Raw genomic sequence first — 10,349 nt, 5'->3', positions numbered from 1 at the left:
TATTTCCATGCTTCTATTTATAAAAATACATTTTATTTTTGACGTAAAGTACCTTTATCCTTAACTTTTCTTTTCTCTTTCCTATTCTTACATTAACCCAATTATAATATTTCCCAAATATTTGCTTACTTTTAGGTTGCTTACTTGCTTTTCTTTATTACACAGATTCAGGTCAAGTTGTGCTTACTTCCTTCTTTGTTGGAGAAGCAACACATTGATTGAAAAAAATAGTCCTGAATGCATTGCAAAAATTATTCCCCCTTTTCACCACAAACATATTCCCTGTTGTCTATCTGTAAAGCATGCACTCCCATGTTCCGCCACCAGGGAGTGCATCCCCTGAAGTCCCAAGGGATCCCAGCATCCTTTGGGAGCACTGTATATAAGCCGGCCCCTGAGGCTTATTCCTCACTCTGCAGTGTCTTATTAAAGACTGAGGTCACTGTTACTTTAACCTCCCTGTGTGCAGCCTCATCTGTGTTAGGAACACAATATTCCCTATCTCAGTTTACGTTGGATAATTATGCCAATATGTGTTTATCTAATTTACCTATAAATTTCATCCTCAATTTCTTTTCCACTGTTCTATTCAAAGGGATTCTGTTTTCATCACTTCTCTATTTAAATCCTTATGTTTTAGTGTTGTAATATTCTCTAATATACTCCTCTTTTTCTTCCCTATCTCTGCTGAAAGTTTTATTTAATTAAAGAACATTTAATTGCCAATCATGACACAGCTGCAACCAAGTTTGAGTTGGTACTCTTGTGTCCTGATTTTATATTTTGATCAATGTCTCTGGTTCGCCAGTTTTCCATGGGATAGATTTTCAACTTGTCAGGCATAAAGCTGATGGGTATTGGCAGCTAGTTACAGAAACGATCTGATTTTTATTTCTGCTGGATCAATGTGGCTGACTCTTAACTTCCCTCTGAAATGGCCCACTCAATTGTATCAAACTGCTCGGAAAACCTTCACTTTACCGACTGCAGCAGTTCAAAAAGGCGGCTCCCCATTACCTTCTCAAGGGTAATTAGGGATGGCCAATAAATGCTGGCCTTGCCAGTGACACCTACATCCCATGAATGAATAAAACAAATCAGATCACCAGAGGAGTAATTTGGGTCTGGGTCACATGATTCCTGCAGCCCAATCATATCACTTGAAAGCAACACAGAGTGAAGAAGTTGTGCTGCTAGCTGCCATCTTCAGGGCCTTCACATCATTCTTGAGGGGGAGAGGTCCACGGAAAATGTTTTTACCTACCTTGTTCAAATTCACCCTGCACTGGGACCCCTGCAGATCCACTGGTCCACAGGGACCCCAGAGCAATGCCTTACACCAGGTAACTTTAGAAGACCCTTTGATAAGGTGCCTCATTAACTGACAGTGTGGAAATTAAAGTGGGAGGCCAATAAGGCTCTCTCTTGCTTCATTTAAAAGGGAATGCTGGATCTGCACATACTGCAGACACAGGCCTATTAATATAGCCTGAGAAATCCCAGGAAATCCTGTGGCAGTGAGGAGTGGCAGAGGCCCGAAAGGGGTCGCTGCATCTTTTCCTTCTTCACTGCACTTGGGGAGCCTCAATTTGCGAAGCGCAGTGAAGAGGAAAGTGTACCCTAATGTTTTTAATACCACAGATAGACAATTACCTGCAAAAATAATAATAAAAAGTTTCATTCCATATTTAGTTTTGGAAATATTTTGTGTTCTTATGAGGATGTACACCTTATTTTTTTTCTCTTGAAAGTTCTTTCCATGTATTGACTTCATGTCTTGGTGGGGGTGGGTAGATGGCATACCCCTGGCCATTATATGAATGTAGATATGTTTTTACATTATTTCAATATAGAACGAAGACAGAACAGTAGCCTTTCATGTTCTATCCTCCATAAACTTGATGTCATCCAAAACTCAACTGCCTGTCTTACCAAGTCCCGCTCACCCATTACTCCTGTGCTCGCTGACCTACATTGGCTCCCAGTTAAGCAACATCTCAATTTTAAAATTCTCATCCTTGTTTTCAAATCGCTCCAAGGCCCCGCCCCTCCTCATCTCTGTAATCTCCTCCAGCCCTACAACCCTCCGAGATCTCTTCCAATTCTGGCCTATTTGGCATTCCCGATTTTAATCGCCCCACCATTGGCATCTGTGCCTTCAGCTGCCAGGGCCCTAGGCTCTGGAATTCCCTCTCTGCCTCTTTAACTCTCTCTCCTTCTTTAAGATGCTCATTAAAACCTATCTCTTTGACTAAACTTTTGGCCATCTGCCTTAATATCTCCTCATGTGACTTGGTGTCACATTTTGTTTGATAACGCTCCTGTGAAGCACCTTGGGATGTTTTACTACGTTAAAGGCACGATATAAATACAAGTTGTTGTTGTAGCAATTAAGGCTAAACCATATGTGTAAATCAAAATTGGTTTGAGCTGTGTGCTGGCAGATCTTATCTTTTGATAACAATAACCCCCCTCTCCCCACCCGCAAACAAAAAGCTATAGTTCAGGAAGAGCAAAGATAGGAAGCAAGGGTTACTGAGATAATAGGATATTAACCAGGATGACGCCTCCTTCATTGTATGTCCGATGATTTAAGGGTAATGGGTAATAAAACATCCAGCAAGAACTGGACAGAAGCTTGTTTTTAAAATGGTATAAAAGAGACACAAAGCTTCACTCAAAAGGAACTTTAGCTACCTTCAAGAAGAGCCATTGTGAACGGCTTTGGATAGGCAATTCAAAGGAAGTTCTTTACACATACATTTCTCAACATAGGACTCTGTATGTAGTCTCAAGTTGAATGTTTTGAAACAATAATAGATGTAGTTCATTGTCAGACATATTGCTGTCTTTAGCTTTTCAAATCTGTTTTTAAAAAGGATAAAGGATTTATCCTGCCAACAGCCACCACTAATGCCAATGGCTGATACAATGAGTTGAAAACATGTCACCAATTTCCTCCACCCCTCCCCCACAACCTCCCAACCTGGTATAGAGGCTGCCGCCTTACACTCAGCACTGCCCTGCTCAGCATAGCAGAGATCAAGAACCCAGCGGAGTGGAGAATCACACCAGCAACAATGTGTCCTTGTCTTTCTGCATTGGCCCATGTATCACGATATCCGGAAAATGTTAAACATTGTTTTAGAAGCATATAGTACTGTAATGATGTGGTGTGCAGCTATCAGCGAGGAATGATTTACATACAGCACCAACAAGTGGTGCTGACCACAGACATCATAGTAGCACAAGTTTATTTTGTGTAAACTCCCACACACTTGACTTGTTCTGTTTATGCAATATTGTACATTTCAATGAAGAAAACTAAATTAAAGTCATTTGTATCTAGTGTTTCACACACTTTGGCAGATATAATGAGAGGCTGTGGAGGGAAATGCTTAAGTGTACGTGTGAAGCACCTGGAAATTGGCCAAAAAAAGGAAACAATTTAGTCTCAAAAAATACATTTTCAAACCAAAAGGCAACATACTACACATTAGTTGTGAGTGGGTGATTCATAAATAATTAAATTAATCTCATTGCAAAAATAGAAGTTCTGGTCAGATTGCATTGAGGCATAGACCACACAGGATAACCCCACCCACATACACTAACGAACGGTAACATGCATACTATAAATTGCCATATCTCTTATCCACTGATTTGCTTCCGTGAAATAGATTGAAAGCAACATTGGACTGAAGTAACTAGCAACAGGAAATTTTACAGACAATTAACCACCATTTTTTTTCTCAGCAATAGACCAAAGGCAGGAGCTATGTTTTGTTCCCCCTCTGTCATGGCAGGAGAGGTTAAATCTTAGGAGACCTCTCCACCATGGTTAACTATGAGCATTACTACATCAGGCACAACTTGACCAAATATAGAGCAAAGCTCCCTTTATTCTACCTCAGCAATGTGCCTTAACCACAACTCAGAACAATTTGGATTTCCCCCATGTAATGTATTTGCTTAAAAATTCATAGCAACACATTGCTATTAAAAACTAGTTGGTTTATAAGCAAAGGTTTAACAATCAAGGGTAGGTTGGTTGGTCACTGATTATGTCCTCAGACTGTTCCAGATGATCCGTGTGCCGCAGCTTTATCTGATCAACATGTTTCCTGCATGTTTGCCCATTCCTGAGCTTGACGATAAACACTCTGTTACCCTCCTTGGCCGTAACAGTATCGGCGATCCACTTGGGATCTTGACTATAATTTAGTACATACACAGGATCGTTAACAGAAATCTCGCGTGACACAGCAGCGCGATCATGATACCACTGCTGACTTTGATGTCTGTATTCAACATGATCGTTCAAGTCAGGGTGGACAAGAGAGAGCTTGGTCTTGAGACCTCTCTTCATCAATAGTTCAGCAGGGAGGACCCCAGTAAGTATGTGGGGTCTTGTCCTGTAATTAAGCAATTTGCATGACAAGCATGTCTGCAGTGAACCTTGCATTCCATACTCTGCTTGATGGTTTGGACAGCACGCTCTGCTTGACCATTAGTTGCGGGTTTGAATGGTGCTGACCTCACATGTTTGATACCATTGAATTTCATGAACTCTTGAAACTCCAGACTAGTGAAGCAAGGTCCGTTGTCGTTTACAACGATGTCGGGCAGACCATGAGTGGCAAACATGACACGAAGGCTCTCAATGGTAGCTGTGGATATACTGGATGACATGATTATACACTCTATCCACTTGGAATATGCATCCACCACAACTAAAAACATCTTTCCCAGGAAGGGACCTGCAAAGTCGATGTGGATCCTGGACCATGGTTTAGATGGCCACGACCACAGACTCAGCGGCGATTCTGCTGGTACTTTACTGAGCTGTATGCAAGTGTTGCACTGATGCACACATGATTCCAGATCAGAATCAATTCCAGGCCACCATACATGGGACCTGGCAATGGCTTTCATCATGACAATACCGGGATGAGTTCTATGTAGGTCATGTACAAATTTCTCTCTGCCTTTCTTAGGCACAACAACATGATTACGCCACAGTAAACAATCTGACTGAATGGATAGTTTGTTTTTGCGACGGTTGTAAGGTATGGTCTCATCACCCATTTGCTTGGCTATGGCAGACCAATCACCACTAAGGACACAACGTTTCACAACCGATAATATAGGGTCCTGGCTGGTCCAGGTCTTAACTTGTTGAGCCGTGACAGAGGTTCCTTCACTTTCAAAAGCATCCATAACGAACAGTAGGTCTGCAGGTTGTAGCGTCTCTACCTGCGGTGTGGCAACTGTAGACAGCTCAGTGCATCGGCACAATTCTTGGTGCCAGATCTATGGCGAATGACATAATCATAGGTCAGTGCCCATCTTTGGATGTGTGATGATGCATTGGTAGTTATACCTTTGTTTTCCGAAAATAATGAAATAGGTGGCTTGTGATCTGTTTCCAGTTCAAACCGAAGACCAAACAGATACTGATGCATCTTTTTAACCCCATACACACAGGCTAATGCTTCTTTTTCTACCATGCTGTAGGCTCTTTCCGCCTTTAACAAATTTTTAGAAGCATACGCAAAAGGTTATAGTTTACCCGACTCATTAGCTTGTTGGAGCATGCAACCAACTCCATATGGCGAAGCATCACAGGCCAATACTAGACGCTTACATGGATCATAATATACCAGCAGCTTGTTAGAGCAAAGCAGATTAGTACCTTTCTCAAAAGCCCTATCTTGAGACGCACCCCAAACCCAGTTGTCGCCTTTTCTTAGCAACTTGTGCAGTGGCTCTAATGAAGTGCTCAATCTAGGTAGGAAATTACCGAAGTAGTTGAGTAAACCAAGGAAAGAACACAGCTCCGTCACATTCTGAGGCTTGGGTGCATTTTTGTTGGCCTTGGTTTTCGAGTCCATAGGCCTGATGCTGTAAGCAGCAATTTTCCTCCCCAGGAATTCGACTTCCAGTGCCATGACGATGCACTTTGAACATTTCAGTCTGAGTCCCACTTTGTCCAGATGATGGAGAATCTCTTCCAGGTTGTTCAGATGTTTGGCCATCTCACGACGTGTCAACCAGGATGTCATCTTCGAACATGACGGTTCCAGGGATGGACTTCAGTAGACTCTCCATGTTCGTCTGAAATATGGCTGCAGCCGAGCGAATTCCGAAAGGACACCTGTTGTAGATAAACAGTCCTTGATGAGTGTTGATGCACATAAGTTTCTTTAACGTCATGACCAGCTCCTGTGTCATGTAAGCCGACGTCAAGTCCAGTTTAGTGAACGACTTCCCCCCGGCTAACGTTGCAAACAGGTCATCAGCTTTCGGTAACGGGTATTGATCCTGTTTTGAAACTCAGTTGATCGTAACCTTGTAGTCTCCACAAATCCTGACAGTGCCATCATTCTTCAACACAGGAACAATGGGGCTGGCCCATTCATTAAATTCGACCGGTGATATGACCCCTTCACGTTGGAGTCTGTCCAGTTCGATTTCGACCTTCTCCCTCATCATGTACGGAACCGCCCGAGCTTTATGATGGACGGGTCTTGCATCCGAGTCCACGTGGATCTGCACCTTGGCTCCCGTGAAATTGCTGATGCCTGGTTCAAACAACGAGGGGAGTTTGCTCAGCACTTGAGCACATGGAGTATCATCCTCTGACGACAACACTTTGATATCGTTCCAATTCCATTTGATTTTTTCGAGCCAATTCCTGCTGAACAGCATTGGACCATTGCCTGGAACAATCCATAACGGTAAATCATGAACCGCACCATCATACGGCACCTTGACTACTGCACTGCCAATCACCGTTATGAGTTCTTTAGTGTACGTACGCAACTTGGCATTGACTGGACTCAGCTTAGGCCTCACAGTCTTCGTATCCCACAGCTTGTCGAATGTCCTCTGGCTCATTATTGATTGACTCGCACCCGTGTCCAATTCCATCGGTAGCAGCACACCATTAAGTTTCACTTGATCATTATCGGTTGGCTCTTTGTTAGAAACGAATACAGTCCATACACTTCCTCCTCTGGTATCTCGGATTGCACTTCTGGATCTGCGCTATGCTGGTCAGCATCCTCCACGTGGTGTGTCGCAGCACGCTTGCTTAGTTGCGGACACATGCGCTGGAGATGCCCCAGTCTCGAACAGCCATTACAAATGTACTGTTTAAACTGACACTGATGAGGCCGATGATTGCCCCCACAACGCCAACATGGTGAAATCAAATTCATTCCCATTGGCGGACTTTGGGCAGCCACAACTTTTGCATACGCAGTCAAGTAGGCCCTGCCATATGCAGCTCTGCCAAACGGCGATACAATCTTGTTTACAGTACTTGCCGAGTTCCGATTTTCCAATGATATCTGATTTAAGTTTTTGTCCGTCGTCATGCATGCCTGGGCAATCGTGATGGCCTTGCTCAAATCCAGCATCTCTGCCACCAGTAGCTTACGTAGGACCCTTCGTGGTTGATGCCGATTACAAAGAAGTCCCGCAGCATGTCTCCCAACGCGTTTTCGAACTTATACGGTCCAGCTAGACGTCTTAGGTCGGCAACGAATTCCGACACATCCTGGCCCTCAGAACGAACGTGCTTGTAGAATCGATATCGTAAGATGATGATGCCGCCTTCTGGTTTGAGATGGTCACGTACTCAATCACACAATTCCTCATAGTCCTTGTCCGTTGGACTTACAGGCGAGAAAAGATTCTTTATGCGTCCATAGATTTTCGACTACAAACCGTGAGGAAGACCGCCCTGCGCCTAACTGCGTCAGTGAGTTCCTCCATTTTGTTGGCCATGAAGTAGTGGTCCAGGCGAGCTACAAAATTTGCCCAGTCCTCTCCCTCCACAAATCTCTCCAGAATTCCAATTGTGCTCATTTTTGCATGCGAAGGTTCTTAATTTACCTCATCGCCAAATGTTATGTATGTAATAACTCGATAGACTGAATACTGTAAAATAACACAGGTACAAACCTGGCTCTGCTTTATTAGGGCCCAAAATGATTACATTACATGATGGCTTGCCTTTTATACCTGGGCCGCACGCACGTGTGTACAGCCCAATGACCTCCGACAGTGGCGCCACCTGGTGGCTAGTAACCCCAAGCATACATACGTGACATGGATGACTATGTTTCTATGTTTCTATGTTTCTACATGGATAATCTTACATTTTTCCACATTGTACTCCAACTGCCAAATTTTTGCCCACTCACTTAGTCTGTCTATATCCCTTTGCAGATTTTTTGAGTGCTCCTCACAATTTACTTTCTTTGTATCATCAGCAAACTTGGTACATTACACTCGGTCCCTTTATCCAAATCATTAATATGGATTGTAAATAGTTGAGGCCCCAGCACCAATCCCTGCGGCACCCCACTAGTCATTGTTTGCCAACCGGAAAATGAGCCGTTTATACCAACTCTCTGTTTTCTGTTAGTTAACCAATCCTCTATCAACCCCAACCCCAACCCCGTGAATTTTTATCTTGTGCTTTAACTTTTTATGTGGCACCTTACTGAATGCCTTCTGGAAATCCAAATACACCACATCCACTGGTTCCCCCTTATCCACCCTGCGCATTACATCCTCAAAGAACTCCAGCAAATTTGTCAAACACGATTTCCCTTTCATAAAACCATGCTGAATCTGCTTGATTGAATTTTGCTTTTCCAAATGTCCTGCTCGTGCTTCTTTAATAATGGACTCCAGCAGTTTCCCAATGACAGATGTTAGCTAACCAGTCTATAATTTCCTGCTTTCTGTCTGCCTCCTTTTTTAAATAGGGGCATTACATTTGCGGTTTTCCAATCCGCTGGGACCTCCCCAGAATCCCGGGAATTTTGGTAGATTACAACCAGTGCATCCACTATATCTGCAGCCACTTCTTTTAGAACTCTAGGATGCAAGCCAATAGGTCCAGGGGACTTGTCTGCCTTTAGTCCCATTATTTTACCGAGTACTAATGATTTAGTGATAGTGATTATATTAAGTTCCTCCCTACCGATAGCCCCTTGATTATCCACTATTGGGATGTTTCTTGTGTCTTCTACCGTGAAGACCAATACAAAATATTTGTTCAACGTCTCTGCCATTTCTCTGTTCCCTGTTATTAATTCCCCAGTCTCATCCTCCAGCAGACCAACATTTACTTTAGCCACTCTTTTCCTTTTTATGTAATTGTAGAAACTCTTTCTATCTGTTTTTATATTTCATGCTAGTTTACTTTCATGATCTATCTTCCCTCCATTTATTATTTTTTCAGTCATTCTTTGTTCGAATTTAAAATGTTCCCAATCCTCTGGCCTCCCAATAGTCTTGGCCACATTGTATGCTCTTGTTTTCAATTTGATACCATCCCTTATTTCCTTAGTTAGCCATGGATGGTTACCCTTCTCTTACAGTCTTTCCTTCTCATTGGGATATAGTTTGTTGAGTGTTATGAAATATCTCCTTACATTCTGCTACTGCTCATCAACTGTCCCATAATTTAATCTATTCTGAGTCCAATTTAGCCAACTCTGTATTCATACCTTTGTAGTCTCCTTTATTTAAGCTTAGGAGACCGGTTTGAGATCCAACTTTCTACCCTCCAACTGTATTTGAAATTCAACCATGTTATGGTCACTCATTCCTAGGGGATCCTTTACTAGGAGATTGTTTATTAATTCTGTCTCATTACACAGTACCAGATCTAAGAAAGCCTTCTCTCTGGTTGGTTACGCAACATATTGTTCAAGGAAACTATCCCGGATACACTCTGTGAACTCTTCCTCAAAGCTATCCTGGCCAATTTGCTTTGCACAATCAATATGAAGATTAAAATCGCCCATGTTTATTGCTGTTCCTTTTTTACAAGCCTCCATTATTTCTTGATTTTTACTCCGTCTAACAGTATAGCTACTGTTAAGGGGCATATAGATTACGCCCACCAGCAACTTTTTACTGTTATTATTCCTTTTCTCCACCCAAACTGATTCAACATCTTGAGCTTCTGAGCCGATATCGTTTCTCACTAATGCACTGATCTCATCCTTTATTAACAGAGCTACCCCACCTCCCTTTCCTATCTGTCTGTCCTTCAGAATTGTCAAATGCCTCTGAATATTTAGTCATGTGAACATCATGTGACTGGCTAAGCCATTCACAACTTAACAGCTCTACAAACCTGTGAGTATACTGACAGGTACATACATTACACCCCATTTCCAAAATCAGCTATCCTGAAGAGTAGGATTGAAATATGGGTCCATAAACACTTTGAATTGTGTTGAAAAACTTCCAAAACTCTTTTCTTGCTTTGTTTATAAATTTTTTAGGTGACTTCTTGGGCTCATCCAGATAAGAGATGT

This window comes from Pristiophorus japonicus, chromosome 7 (genome assembly GCF_044704955.1).
Source record: "Pristiophorus japonicus isolate sPriJap1 chromosome 7, sPriJap1.hap1, whole genome shotgun sequence".
NCBI classification, from domain to species: Eukaryota; Metazoa; Chordata; class Chondrichthyes; family Pristiophoridae; genus Pristiophorus; species Pristiophorus japonicus.
The sequence above is the reverse complement of the archived record's forward strand: the minus strand, read 5'-3'. Positions refer to the sequence as shown.